This window comes from Triturus cristatus, chromosome 3_2 (assembly GCF_964204655.1).
Source record: "Triturus cristatus chromosome 3_2, aTriCri1.1, whole genome shotgun sequence".
NCBI classification, from domain to species: Eukaryota; Metazoa; Chordata; class Amphibia; order Caudata; family Salamandridae; genus Triturus; species Triturus cristatus.
The window spans coordinates 790,363,831-790,384,167 of record NC_140584.1 but is presented as its reverse complement, the minus strand read 5'-3'; the positions used below and the strand labels follow the sequence as shown (position 1 = coordinate 790,384,167).

At 52.9% G+C, this 20,337-nt stretch overlaps 1 protein-coding gene across 14 annotated transcripts in view; it reads right to left on the bottom strand.

The window, feature by feature from the left end:
* LOC146858146 (uncharacterized) overlaps nucleotides 1-20,337 on the bottom strand; it is a 289,171-nt gene that overhangs the window by 181,794 nt on the left and 87,040 nt on the right. The window contains exon 1 of one of the 14 annotated variants that reach the window (XR_014979993.1): nucleotides 674-2,064. The exons of the other annotated variants lie outside the window; for them this stretch is intronic. The gene's annotated coding sequence lies outside the window, so the exon portion shown is untranslated. Of the gene's footprint in view, nucleotides 1-673; nucleotides 2,065-20,337 lie in introns of those variants that run through there. 14 annotated transcript variants of the gene reach the window in all.

Here is a 20,337-nt window from a genome sequence, read left to right as displayed (position 1 = left end):
CATTTGTTGACTTTAAAATGAGGAAAGGCCCAGAACTCACTGCTGGGATTCAAACTTATGACTTAAAGGTCATACACAGATGTCATCCATAAGACATTAACTCATTGATTCTTTTGCTGGCTGACTGAGAACACTCCAGGAGACAGCACAAAATGAAGAGATAGTTCACCATCTCTCAGGAGGAGTACCTTACCAATGAATTGGCCAAAAAAGATGTGAATCCCTTCACCACGCACAGAAGTTGCAAATGCGCCATGACATGGCCTCAGCAATCAATTGCATAAATCCAATACCATTTCTGCATGGCAGAATCAATTTGGACCAGGGTAGCCATTTTGACATAATCGTTTGCAAGCAAGGATATGAAGAGATGAAGTTAGAACATTGTATGAAGACTCCTGTTTCTCTTGCACAAACAATTAACTGTTAATAGAAACGCTAGATAAATTCTCAAAAAGGTACTGGGTCCATGGCTCTCAAATATAGAAAAAAATTGGAAACGGAAATTGTGACAGATTGGTCACCTTTGGAACAATAATATTGCTTTATCATTTGACCATTAGAAAATGTGCGTTGCCTGTTTCGATGGTTTGCTAATTCACAAAATTCACGCACACATCTGCAATAGAGCTCAGACCAGGGAGCAACCGTGACCACTGAAATAATCACCTACTTCCCTAGAACTGGACACGGTGACAGGATACGGCGGCTGGGCTGTGTCAGTGGTCAATTTATGAAGAAATGCAAGAGGGAAGGAGAAACAAAGAAAGCCTGGGTGGTAGATCAACTTAGGTTCCCACAGCAAGATAAGACCGAGTGCCTTACATCTATTTCCTACGAGAGACAAAAGGCTTATATTAGAATACCAAGAGCAAAAGGTTTTCTTAGAGAAACATCTGACCATTTAGCAGCAAACCAAAAGATTGGTTCTTACCAGTCTGAGGACCCGGAAGAGCTGAGATGTTCTGGCCACTAGGAGAAAGTCTTCAGATAATCTCGAGGACATGGGAGAGAACTCAACTGGGTGAAGACAATGCATCCATGTAGAGGTCGATGGCAATAATATGATGAAGGGAGAAAAATAACTGTGAGGAGATGAATTGTGGATGATAGACTGTTAGTGAAGATGAGAACCCATCAAATACACTGGGTTACCAGACCAAAACCTCATATGTGCTTCGTCCTGTAATCCTGTTTTGCGCAATTTAGAACAACCCTGCCTGTGATCCAGAAGTGGTCTGTACAGTGGGACACATAGCTGCTGCCTCCCACATGTGAGTGCCCTGCATCCCAGATCCCAATCCAGAGCTGCTGCGCAAGGAACCCACCCTACTGCCGCTAGCACCATCTGATCCTCCCCTTGACTTACGCCAGAGTCCTGACAAATGCACCTCCTTTGCCTAAAGAGGAAGGGGCTCCTTGAAATGTTTTGGGAGACATTTTGAAAGACATTATTGTTTGTCAACTCTTTAACCACTGAGCATTCAAGGAGTGGTAAGAAGACACCAAGATTCTGTTTTCCTGCGCATAGTTCTGTGTAGGTGCAGAATCCCCGCTACAAGACCCATTCAAATCTTTCTGGAGAATTCACAGCTAGGGATAAGCCCCTCAGGGCAGAATCAAAATGGCTGACCACTGAAGTTAACAAAGAGAGCCTGAAAGTCACTACCTTTTCAGAGGGCAGTTGTTGCTCAAGTCAGAGAATCCTTTTCACATTTTGTGGTTACAGCCATCTAAAATAGACTATATTGAATCTGTAACTAGTTTGATACAACTTCTTTACGAAGGAAGGTTAGAATTCGGCTTTTTCATCCAGTGTTGAAGTTTGGGAATCATTTGTCTTTAAGCATAGACTTAGAGAAAAAGACACAACAAAAGACTGTGTGAAGATCGGAGACGACACAGGCAGTCTTATCACAAAGAGGCCTCCGCTGTGTATTTTTTTTTTCCCGCTCACTGACCGGATTCCATGCCTTTCAGCAAGATCACAGATTCTTTCTAAAAGACACATAGCAAACTGTAAATGCCAGATGCGACTGAAGCTTGGGAGGAGACGGGAAGACCAGCCCCAATATCTCACATGGAGGGGATTTCTTTAAGGGGCGTGGCTTAACACGCAACGAGAGCGGACATGCCCGGGTAGAGCTCCCGCCTGAGCCTCCCTACCCCGGGTCTTTTCTCCGTTGAAAACTCCTTTCCGCGGCCCGCCACTGCCGGCGGACCTGTTCCGACACCTGCTGAATGCCCTGGCTGAATTTGGGGCGCATCGGAGGTAGAGTGCAGCACCGGCACCGACGGCGAGCCTGGAGCCGTTTTGGTGAGCCCGCACCTGGAGACGACGCTTACGTGAGCCCGCGGCTCTGGGCGACTCACCAGGCCTTGATCTGCGGCCTACGAGGAGGCCCGCGGCCGTTGCCGAGGAGCCCCCTGCGAGACGGGCATCGTGACCGGGGGCACCTGGAGGCCCCCCCTCCCCCCTGGGGAGCCGTCAGACGACGACGGTGGGCTGGGAACGGCCTGGAGCAGCCACGCGGACGCCATCTGGGACACCCGGCATATGAGTGAGTTGGCGGACGGGGGCCCGGGGGCCGGCGGGGTAGAGCCAGAGAGAAGACGGGACCTGACATACAACTCTTGCTTATAAGCAGCTGCCCCTAGACTACTGCGGGATTGCGATGCCATTGGGGAGGAACAGGAATCCACGGAGGAGATAGGGATCCTTGGAACTGCGACGGGACGCAGGGGATTCGCCTCCCCCTCCCCCCGCTCCGGCCTAGCCGCTGCTGCACTACAGTCCGGCTTCTCTCCTACTGGTTTCCCACCAGCCTTTAGACTCTGAGAGTGCAATTGCCCTGGATGGGGGATGCGACGCTGTTGGACTCAGCTGCACACGCCACCGCTCCTTGAGGACACAGAGCGTGCTACCGGGACACCGGCCTGGATCCCACAAACCAGTGCAGCGCACCACCTGCGGCCCTGTCCGCTGCGACGAAGCTACGCGAACCCAGAGCGGATAGGAGCCACAAGCGCGCCCTGACCCTTTGGGGGGAGCCATCTGCCCTGCGCTGATCGGAGCCTCTAGATCCGCGACGGCCGGGACGCGCTGCGTGCGGCCCGACGGCTTGGAGCGGCGAGACGACGCGGGGCCCGCAACGGCGACCCCGGAGGCGCTGGGGTGACCTACCACGAGCGACGGGCCCCTGCCCCACAACGTCGGGAGCCGCTACCTTGCGCGCGCCACCAGCTCCATGCCTGGAGGGGCGCGAACACGTACTGGATCGGGACCTGCAGCGACAAAGGGGAAGCAAACGAAAGCGGCACTCAGGATGGATACCGATCACGTGGCGGCGAAACTGGACAGCGTCTTGGCGGCCATGGAACGGATGGAAGAATCGCTACAACAGACGCGCACCTCTCTGGAGACCAGAATCGATGGCGTGGCGATAGATCTGACCCACCTCCGAGCTGATCACAAGAAGTTGCAAGATCGCACCAAGACCCTGGAAGATAAGGTGGCGGTGATTGAACCACTGACGGTACAGACGGACAAAAAGGTGCAAGACCTCCTAAACAGAATGGAACTCTTGGAGGGCAGGGCCGAGGATGCGGAGGGACGGGCACGGAGAAACAACATCCGCCTCGTGGGCATCCCGGAGAAATGGGAAGGAGTGGATCCCGCCCGTAAGGCTGAGGACTGGTTGCGAGACCTGCTGCCAGACGGCACGCTTTCCCCCTACTTTGTGGTGGAGAGAGCCCACCGCGTGCCCACGCGACCGCTCCCCCCGGGCTCTAACCCCAGACCATTCCTCCTTCGAGTACTCAACTACCGCGACCGGGACACGATACTGCGCGAAGCCAGGAACCTAGGGGAAGTCACCATAGACAACGCTGCGGTGATGTTCTTCCCGGACTACACTGCAAGAGTGCAGAGACAGAGGCATTCCTTCCTGGCTGTAAAAAGAAGGCTGCGCGAAGCGGACCTCAAGTACTCGCTACTTTTCCCTGCCAAATTACGAGTAGTGGTACGTGACAAAACGCACTTCTTCATGAGCCCTGGGGAGGCTGAGGCCTGGTTGGATGAAGGAATGCCTGACTCGCCGCGAAGGGCGCCGGGAACTACCACGATGGAGAGGTCCAGAGGTTCGGGGAGGCGACGTCGCCCTAGTTCACCAGGAACAACAGGATGCCTTGCGCAAGGTGGCGGCAATCAGCAATTCCCCGGCGCCGTCGCTCCACCCGGGCGCCAGCCCGGCAGCGTCTTCAACGGACGATGAGGCGATTTATGGACTCCCGGACACGCAGAGCTCTGGGGGACCCCCGGAGGTCACGCCACAGACGGTGGATCTCTTTGGTTGACGGAGTTTGGGAACGGACTGATATCTACCGCATGGCGCGAACCCGCCCGGGCTCCTGCCTGGCTGCCCCGCCTAACCCTAGAGCTGCCCCGGGCCTACCGACGCTCACACTGTCGCTGCCCTGGGGGGCTGGAGCACGGAGCTGGCCACTGTAAGTACATTTTCTACTTATCCACATGCGACTCATGCACCTACTTTGCAGAAACAAGGGTGTGCCCCGCTGCGTTTCACTGCCAGCCTGCTGCGACTTGGCCTGGCTGGGGCGGGACTTGCCCCCCCCTGGCACCTTTGTCCGCCCTTGACTGATATCTGAGAGCACAGCTGCCATGGCATGGAACAAGAGACACTGGACGTCCGCTGGCCAGCGGGGGCTTGCACACCACACCCGGGAGAGACACCGGGCACATCCAAGACTGCACTGTTTTGATTACTATTAGAACATAAACCACAAGCACCCCCTTAGACTGTATAGTTTGCGAGCTCACTTGAGTGTTTGGACGGCAACCTGTTGTGCGGCCGACCTTTTGGTATTTTGGACTTTGTTGCCATGTTAAGGCCTTTTGCATTCCCCTTTTTCCCTATCCCACTACCCTGCTGGAGATCATGGTACTGCGTATACGACACTCACGATGGCTGCATGGCAGAAGCGGACTGCTGGGGCTGGGGGGCCCTTAGGCGGGGGGCCGCGCCTTGGGGGGGGGGGAGGCGCACACGCACACATAACTGCTATGGCTAATGTACAAATATGCACCTGGAACGTCAGAGGAATGCACACGCCAGCCAGACGCTATCATATATACTCATACCTAAAGCGACATAAAATCAACATAGCGCTACTCCAAGAAACCCATTTGAACGGAGCCGAGGTGCAGGCATTGCGCCGTAGATGGCGAGGGCAGCTATATGCTACGGAGTATTCCTCCTACGCTCGCGGAACACTGATATGGGTCCGCCCTGGGACTCCTTGGGAAACCACGGAGGTGGTAGTGAACCGGGAGGGCAGATATGCGGCTGCGCAGGGCAGATTAGATGGCCAGCCTCTCACACTGGTATCCCTCTATTCCCCCAATGTAGATCAGGGTAGCTTCCTGGCGCGGCTCTCAACGGTCATGGCACCTTGGCACGCAACATCGTGGATAATAGGGGGCGACTATAATTGCACTCTAGATACGACACTGGACCGCTCCTTCCCGCCCCCAGCTAATGCCTCTACACGGGGAGCCACAAAAGCACTACTGGAATGGGCCGCGCAATGGGACCTACACGATGTTTGGCGACAGCGCAACCCAGGGACGCGGACGTATTCTTACTACTCTGGCGCTCACGACTTACATGTCCGACTGGACCGGTTCATGGCCTCCACTGCCCTCTTACCCCACGTGACGGATACGCAATACATGGGCCGCACGCACTCGGATCACAACCCACACTTCATGTCAATAGCCTGGGCACGCCCGCACCCTCCTGTACCCACTTGGCGCCTGCAGCCTGCGCTGCTACTAGACGCGGCTTTCCGGGATAACTTGCTTACACGCGCCGCGCAATACTTCGAGGATAATGCTGGCACGGCGTCCACTCCACAGACGGAGTGGGACGCCTTCAAGGTGGTGCTTCGGGGACACTGCTTGCATGCGCAGGGACACATGAGGCATCAATTGGAGAGGGACTTAACTAGATTAGAGTCGGACTTACTCCTACGGGAGGAGGGGGCTGTGGCTGGCGACGAGGGCCCGCTACACGAGGCCCGCACGGAACATGCACGCCTTTTAGAGCGACTCCGAAACGTGAATTATGCCGCGCATTCGGCGAGAACGCATCACCTTGGCGACAGACCTGGCAAGCTTTTAGCGTGGCTGATCTCTCAGGAGGCCCGCTCGACCCCGGTAGCGGCTGTGCGGACGGGGGGGGGGGGGGAACTGGTATACACGCAGCTTGGTATCCACGATGCCTTCACGGCTCATTATGACGAGCTGTATCGCTCCCGCTTGGCGGTCCCTCCTCCGGCTATAGCTGACTACCTCTCCCCCCTGCAAATGCCGCAACTGACTATTGCGCAGCAGGACGAGCTGGGTGCCCCACTGGAGCCAGATGAGCTCCGAGAAGCCATCTTTAATTTGTCAAATGGCAAAACACCGGGCCCGGATGGACTGCCGGCGGAGCTGTACAAGGCCGGCTCGGATGTTCTCATTCCGGAGCTGCTGAGGATGTACACCGCGGCAGCGGAAGATGCCGCTTTACCCCAACATTAAATGAGGCCATGCTAGTATCTATTCTTAAACCGGGCAAGGATAGTACACAGGTGGGCTCTTACCGCCCGTTGGCGCTACTAAACACAGATTATAAAATCCTGGCTTCTACTTTGGCCAGAAGACTGGCCCCCCATGTGCCCACCCTAGTGCACCGCGATCAAAATGGGTTTGTCCCCACACGCCACACTTCCTACAACATACGCCGCCTCTTCCGGGTACAGGAATACGCTACGCAGCAATGGCCGAGAGCGGGATGCCTGATATTGGATCTGGAGAAAGCTTTCGATTCAGTGGAGTGGCCGTACCTGCGGGCGGTTACAGAGAAGTATCAACTGGGGGGGGGATACCGGGCCATGATTGATCTGCTTTACGACAGACCGACAGTCCGAGTCCGCACGGGCCGCCTCCTCTCAGCTACCATCCGAGTCCGCAGAGGCACCCGCCAGGGCTGCCCATTGTCGCCATTGCTTTTCTCACTGGCCATGGAGCCACTGGCCACGACTCTCAGAACACACGGGCTGGAGTGGGGAATCCCGTTGGCGGATGGCTTGCACGCAGTGTCACTGTATGCAGACGACTTGCTGCTGTACGTCAGGGACATAACTGCCATCCCCGCCTCCCTTGCTGACATCTTCCGCAACTTTCAGGGAATGTCGGGCCTGAGAGTCAATTGGGCCAAGTCGGGGGCGTACCCCTTTAGCCCAGACGTACCTGAATGTGACATCCGGCTGGGAGGGGACAGACTGCAATGGCATCCCACCACTTTCCAATACCTAGGGATAGGGATATATAGAACACCGGCAGATATCCTGGAAGGGAACCTCTGCCGAGCGATCGCTTCTGTCCGAGCGCAGATTGGCTTCTGGAACACCCTACCCCTTAACGTGCCCAGCCGCGTGGCACTGACCAAAATGATTGTGCTGCCTCGCCTACTCTATTATTTTGCGAATATGCCTCTGTATGTGCCCGTCAAGCTCTTTCGTGACCTAGAGGTGCTGCTGCGTTCCCTCATCTGGAACAGGGGGAGGCCGCGAGTGGCGCTGGCTAAATTATATATGCCCACAGACTCGGGGGGCTTGGCGGTTCCTAACCTGGAATTGTACTATCTTGCGGCACAGATGCAATGGGTGGCGGGATGGCTGAGCGGCAAGCAACTCGAGGACACTGCCACGCATGCGGCTACATGGACACAAACGCAAATTAATGCGCTGTTTCACCCGATAACCCGCACACCCTGCCCTTCCCAGATCTACTTGGCAGTGGCACGCAGATGCTTCCTGAGGAGCCTTCGTCTCACGCGTGCTACTAAGCCTTATGCCCCGAGCATGCCGCTCTTGGGTATGCCTGGCCCGACGGGGCCGCTCACGGAGGCCCACTTGGCTGGCTGGGATCAGGCTGGGGTGGACACACTGAGCGATTTATATGCGGATGGCGAATTGCTCACGTTCGCCAACTTGGCTGAAGACACGATTCTCCCGGCGGGACAGTTCCTCCTACACGCCTCCCTCTTGCACACACTCACTGCTTCCTGGGGCGACATGGCAGTGGAGCCTCCGGTGCATGCCTTCATGCAATACCTACATGTTATGGGCCATGGCGCTCACATCGTACACTGGCTGGCGCAGGCACTACAGGCGCACTCGCAGCCATCCACATTAACGCTGAGAGAGCGCTGGGCGACAGATAGGGGAAGAGACTGGACGGACAAAGAATGGGCACTGATACTGACCGGTCCGACGAACATCCCACGCAATCCCCGCTTTAAAATTATACAGTACTACATACTACAGCGCGCATACCTCACGCCCGAAAAAATTAACAGGTACTTTGCGAGGACAGATGCAACCTGCCCGCGGTGCTTACTACCGGGAGCGGACCTCTTACATATGCTATGGCACTGCCCAGAGGTACAGGCATACTGGGACGCCGTACTGACACTGCTCGCGCGCGGCGCTGATGGACGGCTCCCGCATACATGGGAAGCATGCATACTAGGGCTCTATCGGCGCACAAAAGACAATAAAGTACAGGCACGCTTTTGGGACATGGGTCTTATAACGGCCAAACGCTTGCTCACCAAGCATTGGAAGGCAACCGCCCCCCCACACGTTCGACATTGGAGAGCCTCTTTTGTTAATTGGGCGCAGGCAGAGAGCGCAGTGCTTCTTCGCGAGGAAACTGCAGGGCTCCGGAAGTTCCCCATCGCCCAACTTTGGGATAATCTCCTCGTGACATTCCAGAGGGCTTGCCGGGACAGGGGGATAACCTGAATCCCTGGGGTTTGTCGCTCCCCTGCTGGCGGGGCGGTGGCGGCCCCGGGACTGCTAGGGGGATGGCTCTTGCCCCCCCCTGCTTACCCCTGATTACCCCTGATGCCCCACACTGCCGCCCTGCATGGGACTGCCTCTGGGAGGTACTCGCTACGCAGCTATACCGCACACACGGAGTTCGCTGCTGCCACGGCCTGCGGGGACGTTCGCACTGTCCGGATGGGGGGTCGGACGGGGGGGGGCGTAGCCGATTTGCCCTGCCGGGCCGCTCCTTCTCTGGCGCGGGGGGGCGCCCTACACACAGGGTGGGCGGGTGCGGGCACGGACGCTGGGGAATTCCAGCCTTCTTGAAGGCCCTCTTTCTTTTTCCCCCTCCCCTGGCCCGCGGCTTCCCGCGCACGCTACGCAGTCCCGCTGTGCCCAGCTTGGCGGATGATGACCCTCCTGCTCTACCGCAGAATGATCTCCCCCTCCCTTCTTCCCCCTTCCCCTTGACCCTACTTGAGTTCACGACCCTAACCTTAGCACATACTATTGCCCTACATACACGGGATAGATATGGACTACGACGCTGCATACTAGACTCGCCGGATCTATGCGCTGCGATATAGATCGCTGTAAGCTATACTGCAACATCCTTGCCGCGCTTCGGCCCACACTCTGAGCATGATGCTGGCGCTCGGCTGCCCGGAGGCCTTTACACTTTGGGGTAACAGCGGCGTCCAATAGGTCTCCGGATCGGGGCCTGGGTGACAGCCGGCGCAGCCGTGGAGTGGGCTGGATCACAGCGCCTTCCTCTGTCGCCGATAACATGCACCTGGGACACCACAAAAAATCAAACACGCATAAACAGCGCCACACACCTACTCTCTTCACAACGCACGCACCTCCCTTCTGTACGCATGCTACCCTGTACAACGCCGCCGGACCCCCGGGTTGTCGGCTGAATGGCTGTGTTCTAACATCTGGAAGCGTACGCTTTGCTTAACTGCTTCGCCGCCTGGACGGTGACTGTGCGTTGTAAGATGATGCAACTGTGCACAATAAAGGTTTTTCAACAAAAAAAAAAAAAAAAAAAATGGAGGGGATTTCTTTAAGACTTGCTGAAACTATCAAGTTCTACGTGATGGGCTGAATCGATCCATAGATATGGATTCATCCTGCAAGTTGTTTGGCAGCAGCAGAACCCAACGTGTGTATAGTATCTGGAACACCAATAAAGGGCACATCAGATTATGGAGCGTCTGTGTGCACTCCCTGAATACATATTCATGCAGTACAGTGTGCAGGCTACACCAATGCAGAAGAAACCTATAGATAGACCTGCCTGGTCAGATCTACGAAATAAATACGAATAAAGAGGATGCCATCATGTATTTATTAAAGGTATGTAGATGGTGAAGCTCTGTCATAGGTGCTTAGAGTCACCTGTGTTCCAATGCATCAGAGAGGTCTGGCACCATAACACCAGACACTGAGTAGGGGCCTGGGTAGTGGATAGGCACAATCCGAGGAGAGGAGCAGGCAATGAAAGAGCTGCAGAACAGGCTCCTTTTGTACTGTAGAACTGCTAGCACACAGGAAGAAGGGAGGTAAGGTCCAGGGAAAGCACAGCCTCCATGGTCACGATAAAAGATGGTTCTTTATATGAAAAATGACTTCAGATGTGGGGATCACAAAATGGACTGCATCCCCAAAGTGAGAAATCCTGAATGTCGGCCTTAGAGGCAGGAAGAGAGTAGATTGTTTTCAGCAAAGGGAAATGACAGAGCAAGCTTCACTGATCAAGGGAGGTGACTGCAGATCTGAAGGTCATAAGATGGACCCTGGGATGTATAAATGAGCTTATTAATTTGTAGTGTACCTCTAGATTTCAGACCAGGAACAGATGGTTAGTATTGAGGGTAATCTTGTCCTTTTCATGAGCTTCTAGAATCACAAATAAGCTTCCCTCATGCGTTTTGTGTGTAACAGGCTGCACACACAAGAGCATGGCCATGCTGGAGTTACTACAACAGATAACAAGGACAGATCTTTGCCTCTGCGCCTCAAGTCTTCTGCGGCTTATACTATCATTTTTGCCAAAGTGGATCAGAATGTGGAAGAAATTTAACAGCCTTTGGAATCACCTACTTTTAATGTGTCTCTTCAGTCACCGAAAAGCACTCAGAGGTGACAGACTTGGATGCCACATTGAGTTTAACTTTGTATTAAGCTGTGAAAGTACCCCATCTTGGCGTCAGTGGTAGACATCTTCTGCACTGTGCTTCATAACTCAGTGTATTTAGATCTAAAAACAAGAGTGGGCTTAGGTGTTGAAAGTTTGATGCATTTTATGTACTTACCCAGTAGTAAGTGCTGCACTGGGCCCCAGCTCACAGAGCAGTTTTCAATCTGCAGAATAACCAATCTCTAAAGAACAAATTGCCCAACCATAGCTTCTCCGGAACAAACTTCTAATGGATCCAGTAGACCAGAAACAGAAGATGCTTGGCCAGCGACGACTGGATGGAGCGAACCACAAAGTGCACAATGAGGAGGGGTGAGGTCTTTACAACAAGCACTGCAGCCAAAAGTTGTATGGGCTACCTTCTTGGAAGTGTAAGGGGCATGGATGGCACCTTTTGGAATTAACCATTTTAGGCAGGGGGAATAAAGAAGACAGAGAACAGACTTGGGGATACATAATACAACAAAATGAAATTAATAAATTGCTTGGAAATCCCCCGCTGTGCAGGGAAAATCGCAGACCCCATTCACAGAAGAACTGATTAAAGTACAGAAAGCCAATGAATGTGTGTCATGCTTTTGTACTGGATTTCCCTTCGATATTTTTATGTTCTTTGCAAAATGTCCACCAAGAGTGGAATCATGGAAAATCGATGAAGGAGTATGTAAGAATATTGTTTTGCTGGACATCAGTCACTAAAGAAATATGTCCATGGGTGCATTTCAGAAAATTGGATCTGGGGGCAGTTAATGAGGAAGCCAGAAAGTTGATGAGCAGGATAAACTTCTAGGCTTTCAAAGATAGATTGATAAAAGAAACTCAGAGCGGTGGTGGGATCCCCAGTCTGTGGAAGGGCCAGTTCTAAGCACATGAACTGTTGTTTGTGAGACATTTTGCTAGCTTACAGTGGACTTCAAGCCTCTCCATTGCTTACCATTCGTTGACTTAATTGTCACTCTTATTCACTTGCTTCTCTTTGGTCAGTGAGTGCCAGCTTCACTTCCTCTTCTTGTGTTTGGCCCTTCCCCGCAGCATGGCCCAAGTATTTGTGTCCTTCGACTTCTTGTGCTTTCAGAGCTGCTTTTTTTTTGTTGAAGCATCTATAAGAGTGTATGTGTTTGCAGGCTGACTCCCATATGTGCGTCTGTCTCCCCCCCTCTATGCTACTCTCTCTCATCCATGTTCTTTGGCCCCCCTCTGTGTTGTTGCTTGCTCCCGCCTGCATACGTGTTGTGGCTTGCCCCCACCGCCATCTGTGTTGTTGCTTACCCCCGCCTGCATACGTGTTGTGGCTTGCCCCTACCGCCATCTGTGTTGTTGCTTGACCCCACCTGATGTCCGTGTTGTTGCTTGCCCCCCTGCTGTCCGTCTTTTTTACTCGACCCCGCCTGCTGTCTGTTACGTATCGCGCTATGCATGTGGAGCGCGGCCTAGAGGGTACGCGGCAGGGACACAGAGACCACACGCCAGGATGGTGTCGGCGCGAATGCCGAGAGGGCACGCCCATTTATTATATATACGCGTACGCCACCATCGTGGCGTACGCACAACACAAACCTAATGCGCGCTCTAGCGTGAAACGCTAGCGCGCTAACTGTAACATCCCTATCCAACTTAGATGACGAAACCAGGACTCGAGCACCAACAGTCACTCACTTACTTGGCAGGCAAAGTCTCTGAGACGGCTGCTTGGCGGGGGGTTTCCCCTGAATCCGTACCTGGTGGTCGCTCGGTTATTAGATTCCGCGGGAAGACCACTATTCACTCCGCTGACTCCGGAGTTAGGGCATTCAGCCCCGGGGGCTGACTCGTGCCTGACCTGGGGTTCCGTTGCCGGGACCAGGATATTGTCCATCTCATCTTCTGTGGAATCACAGTGATTTTCGGTGGCTTCTGGGATCTGCTTGAACCATGAGATGTTGCGTGTAGCCGCCTCCGCTCCTCGTCTGGCTGTTATCATTGTCCCATGTCTTTGCTCCACTCTCCAACTCCCGGGCTCATACCGAGGTTTGAATTTCCCGCCGGGTCTCCGGTTCCATATGAGGACATTATCTCCCGGCCCAAGGGCGCGCTCTCGACTACCTCGTGACCGGCTTACTTGTTGATTCCGGTGCGTCCTCCGTTGTAGGGCTTGCTCTTCCTCAAATGGTGGCGGGGCCCACCCTGGGGCCGTGGGGAGGCTATCCTGGCGATTTCCCTTGAGCATGAGGGTCCACGGGGCTTGTTTGGTGGAACAGTGAGGGGTGCTCCGATATTCGCCAAGGAACCGTTGGATCTCTCGCTCTGGGTCCTGGTGTTCAGTGCTCGCTATCCGCAGGACTTTATTTAATGTCCGCATAAAGCGTTCGACCTCTCCGTTGGCTTGGGGCCATTGCGGGGTGATCCGCCGGTGTCGGATGCCCTGGCGCATGAGGAATTCTCGGAACTCATGGTCCTGAAACGGAGGTCCATTGTCGCTTTTCAGTTCTGAGGGGCGCCCGAACATACTGAATATCTTCTCGAGTGCGGGCTCCACGAATACGAACGCTGTGGATGGTAGTGCTTCTACCAGGGGATATTTGGAGAAGTTGTCTATGACTACTAGGGTCACTCGCCCATCAGGGAGACTCCCGAAGTCTACACTGACTTTGTCCCAGGGATGTCTTCCCAGTTCTTCCGTCGCAATGGGTTCTGGCGGTTCGGGCCCGCTCGTCATTTGGCACGCCGGGCAGCCCCTCACCACGGCATCCACTGCGTTGTCCATCCCGGGGAACCACACCTTCCCTCTCATCCGGGCTTTCATCTTCTCGGTCCCCTGGTGCCCTTTATAGGCGAGGAGTGCGGTGTGGTTGCGCAGCGTTGCCGGTATGACGATTCTGGCCCCTCTCAGAATGACTCCCTCTCTGGTGGTGCTTAGCTCGTTCCGCACCCTCCAGATTTGCTGCATGTCTCTCCTCTCATCCTCCGTCCACGTATTGGCTGATTGTAAGAAGTTTGTCCATGACCCCCTTTGAAGAGCTTCTCGTGTCCTTTTCATTACGGTGTCATCTTCAGCTGCCCGCATGATTTCCTGAATTGTCAACACTTGGGGGCATGTCAGTGCAGCTATGAAATCGAGGTGTGCCTCGGCGTCGTCCTCTTCCCTCTCTGCACGGTTGTGTTCCTCTTTGTCGGGGTGTCTAGACAGGAAGTCGGCCGGGTTTTTGGCACCTGGGCGGTAAGTTATGTCCATGTGGTATTGTTGTAGTCCGATGGCCCATCGCTCGATTCGTGGTGGGGGGTGCGGTGCTGTCCCTTTGAAGAGGGGCACTAGCGGCTGGTGGTCCGTCACGACGGTGAACGGGTGTCCACATATGTATAGGTGGAAGTGTCTGCAACCCCACTTTATGGCCAGTGCTTCCCTCTCAATCTGGGAGTATCTTTGCTCGGTGGCTGTGAGCGCTTTGCTTGCATAGGCCAGTGTCGCCCATCGCCCTGGTTCTTGTTCCTGGGTGAGAACAGCCCCGAGCCCTACTGGGCTGGCGTCAACTAGCAGCTCAGTCTTTTTGGCTGGGTCGAAATAGACGAGCGTGGTCTGGTCGAGGAGCGCAGTTTTGATGGCTTGAAACGCTTGGTCCTCACGCGATCCCCACTGCCACGGGACGTCGCTCTTTGTGAGGTGCCTGAGCGGTTCGGCGATCGTTGCCAAGTTCGGGATCAATCGCCCACAGTAGGTAGCCATCCCTAGGAAGCTGCGCACCTCAGAGGCGGAGGCTGGTGCGGGGGCGTTCTTGATGGACTGGGATTTCCTTGGATCTACCTGAATGCCATCGTTGGTGAATGTATAGCCGAAAAATTCAATGCGCTGCTGGAAAAGTTGGCATTTATCCTTGTGGAGTGTGACCCCATACTCCTTGAGTCGGGTCAGCGTGGCTCGGACTCGCCTGTAGTGCTCGTCCACTGTTGTTGAATGGATCAATATGTCATCACTGACATTCATGACTCCGGGCAGGCCTTGTAAGATGTCACGGATGGTGTTCTGGAATATCTCTGCCGCGGATGAGATCCCAAAGTTGAGTCTCCGATATCTTCGCAAACCCAGATGCGTACTGAAGGTAGTGATGTACCTGCTCTCTTTTGCTAGTGTCAGCTGGTGATAGCCCGCATTTAAGTCCAATTTAGAAAACCACCGGGCCCCGTTGAGGTCAGCAATGATGTCGTCCATGGTGGGCGTAATGTGCCTCTCCCTCTTGATGGCTTTATTGGGCAGTCTCATGTCAATGCACACCCGAATTTTGCCAGGTTGGCGGGGTTTTTCGGCGATTACCATGGGGGACACCCATGGGGTTGGACCAGTGACTGTCTCTATGACTCCTTGTTCTTCCAGGTTTTTGAGCTCTTCTTCCACTAGTGGACGTAAATGGAAGGGAATCCGCCTGTGTTTCAGCGCTGTGGGTGCAACAGAATGATCAATGTGGAGTTTGACTGGTGGGCGTTTGATGTTCCCAAGACCGTTGAACAGCTCTGGAAATTGGTCCAGCAGGTTGGCCGTTTGGGTGTCCTGTACTTTCCGGACAAAAAGGTTGTAGCCCCAGGTCTTCAGCGGCATGACCGCTTAGGAGCGTGTCCACTTCTTGGTTGATGATATGTATGTCAATAGTCACCTCCGCCTCTCCTGTGCTCACTGGCACTTTCATCTTCCCCACGAGGGTTAGGGGTACGTCACTCCCGTAGGCATAGATTCGGGCTTTCGATGTTTTGAGTTCCGGCTTTGGCCTGAGGCGGTTGTACTGCTGTATTCCCATGACGGCGACTGACGCGCCTGTGTCGATTACCGCGTCCACTCTTGACCATGCCACCATGATGTCACACCGAGGTTGTGGCCTCCTCGTGCTCTTGAGGGCTCTGGTGAATGAGACAAGGTAGGTTTCCCCTTCGTCATCTGACTCTGAGTCGTCTCTATGCAGAGCTTGTGTCTGCCTGTGTCCAGCATCGGCGTGGGATGACAGGGACAGCTGAGATAGCTGTCTCACCATAGTTCTTGCCGGCTTTTTCCCTCTATGGTCTCTTCTCGTGGAGCGCTTCCTGCAGACCGAGGCAAAGTGGTTCTGGATGCCACAGTTCGTGCACGCCTTTCCCTTCGCTGGGCAGGTCCTTCCTGGATGTTCCTCGTACCCACAGTATCCGCATCGTGCTTGCGGTGACCGCCTGACTGACTGTCGAGGTGCGTTCTCGTGCGTCCGCACTGCGTCTGCCCGTTCCACCTTTATAGGTACACCTGGCCTTGTGCTGTGAGTGAGAGCCTGTTCCATTTCTTCAGCACGTGCGTCGGACAGATCATGGGATCGTGCAAGTACCAGTATGTCCGCCAGTGGAATGTTCGGTTGTCGGAGGATGAGGCTCCGCAGTTTCTTGCTTCGAATGCCGCATATTAGCTGCGCCCTGATCTCCTCCTTTGCTCTGTCACCGGCGAGATGTGTGTCCGCTAACACCCTCAGCCTGGCGTGGAAGGCATCCACTGATTCCCCCTTTTTCTGCCTTGCTTGTCGCAGTTTAAAATGTTCGAAATCTGGATTTGTCTGGGGGTCAAAATGTGCGTTGAGGGCTGCGACCGCTGCATCATAGTTGTCAGCATTCCCTGTGTTAGGAAGATGTTTGAAGAGCATGTAGACCTCTTCCCCCGCATAGTGAAGCAGGAGCGATCGTTTCACTGTGCCATCCGTTTCACGGGACCCAGCGAAGTAATTGTTGAGGCGACCAATCCATGTCTGCCAGCGTGGGGCGGCTGTGGCGGGGTCAGCAGTCTCGCTGAACGGCGGCAGGACGCCGGTTGGCGGGTGAAACGGGACAGCAGGCGCCGGGCGGGCATCATCACCCATGGTGCTATGGGGGTGAGGTGGAGCTGTGAGTCAGGTAGTGATAGCTGAGGATCGTGAGCCGGGCCACGTGGGGCACATGCAGGCTTGGCAGGGCAGAGCAGGAAACCAAAGTCTATTGGCCACGCCGGTTGAAGGCGAGGTGAGGCAGACGCACGGTCACAGAAACGGGTATTTTCATCCGTTGAATAGAGGCCTTGTGGTTGGTGCATACGTGGGCTCACCGTGGGGCAGGACAGCTCGCGAAGACTCTGTCGCAGGAGACAGCAGGCACCACTGGACTGGAGGCTGTGTGGGGGCCGTTAGGTCGTTTTCACGGGTCTGCCGCGATCGGGCCGAATCAGTGCAGCAGCTGCAGCTTCACGCGGTGGGTCAGACCGCCATCGTCACCATTGTTACGTATCGCGCTATGCATGTGGAGCGCGGCCTAGCGGGTACGCGGCAGGGACACAGAGACCACACGCCAGGATGGTGTCGGCGCGAATGCCGAGAGGGCACGCCCATTTATTATATATACGCATACGCCACCGTCGTGGCGTACGCACAACACAAACCTAATGCGCGCTCTAGCGTGAAACGCTAGAGCGCTAACTGTAACACTGTCTTTCTTGGTGCTTGTCCCCATTTTGGTTGTTTGCCTCACCCACCCCCTGTGTTGTTGCTTTCCTCCAGCTACCAAAAATAGCTAGAAACAAGCATTGGCAAAGCCAATAGGTCTCGCCGATGTGAGAGCTATTGGCTTGGTCTTTGCCCTTTAGCCATGTAGTGCTGGGTGCATTTCATAGCGCTATAAAGCAGCCCAGTGCTAGTTTTAAATAACTTTCAGCCATGCAATGGGGCTACAAGTTATGGGGAAAGTGCTATGACGGAAGGGTTGGAGGGAGTAAAATACCATGAAAAGGAGGGTCGTAGGGTGTAAAGCCCTTCAAGTCATTTATTATAGATGTCAGTAGCGTGAATCATTACTGTGCCAAATGCCAGTTATGTTGTGTGAGCTGCAGAACTTAATAATTCCAGCAGAAATTACAAAAAATGTTTGTTCCGTTCATCTGTCATCACAGCCCAATCTGATAATTAACCTTGTCTCCCCAAAACTCACTCCTCTTCTATTGTTGCACCGCCCATGTTTTGGGACTCCAGTCTTAACATTTTATTAGAGAGTCCTTTCTGAATAATTCCAGCAGATGGCGATGTTACCTTTCTTAGGAACCTTGTTGCCTACAGGTCCTAAATCGACATTCAACAGCGCAGTCGATCGTTTAGTAAATCAGAATTCTGTGGAAATCACTGTCGCGGGCTTTAGGAACAATACGTTACTTATGAAAACATACTGTAAAATGAAGCTCCACATACATACGTTTACGTTGGGACAGTGAGCCTTCGCACACTATAAATTGAAGTTGGATATACACGCAGTGGTGGCTGGTGATGTTTGAAATTGGGAAGTGTAAAGGTTTGTGGTGAGTCCCGACGCCGGTGGCGAGCGAGTCCGACCGTCAAAAGGTGGGTTGGGTTGGGGGAGAGGGGGGGTGGAGGAGGGGGGGGGAGTACAGGGGGGTGTGGGGGGGGGGGGGTGTTTCTTCCCCCGAGAAAGTTTTGAAAAAAGAGTGGGCAAATGGTGCATTTCCAAGCAATTTTGAGAGAGCCAGGTTAATAAAGCAATTGTGAGGTTGTTGTTATGACATCAATAATGAGATTTCATATGATAATTATATAGGTAGACAAATGGGAAAGCTTAAGCTAATAGGAACAGATAGGAACAGACTTGTAGAGCAATTTTGCAGTATTATCGACAGTGAGGCTGGGACCTTTGGTCCATCTTCCTTTCAGTAGTTTCACAACCACTGCCTCATCCAGCATCCATTTTACTGGTTCTTTAAATATTCTGGAAAACTTAAAGCCTATATTGAGCTTTCTGTCCAGCCAGGGGACACAGGAAAGGTTACTACTCATTTTTTAGAGCTAGGTGCACAGTATGCGACAAATTAACAACAGATTTGACAATAGGGCAGATCTTCAAAGAAGTCACACAAACGCTGAATTAAATCAGAAAGTCGGTAACCACCAAGAGGTGCTATCAAGTGCGGCATTTCAAACAATATTAGTTTATTGCCAATCACAATGCCAGGTACCTAGATCAGAGGGTAGGGGGGGGGGGCAGATACCTGCACCTTCATTACTTGACAGGTGTTCAGCTATGTTGCCCAGGCCAGAGGAGGTAACTGACCCCTTGAGGTCTATGTTTTTCCATCTCTAAGATAAGAGATTGTTTCACAGGTTTGTCCTTTACAACACGTGAGAACCTCTGGTACGAAGGTGTCATCTATTTAGTAAACAAGGAAGTGTGATTAGGTATTGGGTGCCCTTTATAACTACAGTTTTATGCCAGATGCTGATATATAGGCCTGTTTCCATACAGGACCTAGTGGACGCTCATTAACTTAGTAGGGTGGCATAACCCTCCTTCCCACACTTAAGCAGAGTAATCGGCAGGGTGCCTCTGGGAAGTGTGTAAGATAAAAAACCTTTCACATGTTGTTTATGATTTCAGTGACTTTGATGGAAGGCCATCATAAATAGCACTGCAAGAGAATGGTATAATGAAACTGTGGATTAGGGGAACAAATGCAACAGGACAACACAAAAGGGAGAAAAGGTGGAGCAAAGGATGGAAGGAGAGAAAGATGGATGGACCAGAAGTTCTGACCAGGAGAAAGATGGATGGGTGAATGGAACAAAGGAAGAGAGATTGTTGGAGAGATGGGTGGATGGATTGAGAAATTAATGGATTTAAGAAGAATCATTAAATGGGGGTAGAGAAGGATGGATAGGAAGTGAGGAAAGGTGGCTGGGGAGTAGGAAGAATGGAGATGGATAGGTGGATGACCAAATTCACTGAGAATGTAGGTGCAAAATATACCATGTAGTTTATTTCTATGGCTACTCTATTGAATCTTTGCGCTTTGGCAGAGGCGCTCACTGGAAGTAAGGTTGCAGGGGTGCTACACCATGCCCAAAATAACAATGCTGCAGTTTAGAAGATGAAGGAGCAATAAAGATGCCTTCAAATTTTGTTTTTATCCTTTCACATTTTCTGTGCACAAAGAGGTCAAATGTCAGACTCAGTCATTTGACAAATTGCTGCCTATTGTTTTAAAAGGGAGATTGGTATTTAATTTTCTTTCTCTGATTGCAGTGAGAGAATTTTGTAAAGTGAACTAAGACGATTTTGCTGGGTACAAAAAAGAAAAGGTTGTAGGATGTCATTTTTTTGTCACAAAATCAGAATTCAAAATCCTGCTGCGAATGAACTGTACAAACATTCCAGAATGCACAAGCTGCTAGGAAAGCACAAATGTAAGCACATCTCCATAATTCTGAAATGCAAAGGAAGCAGAA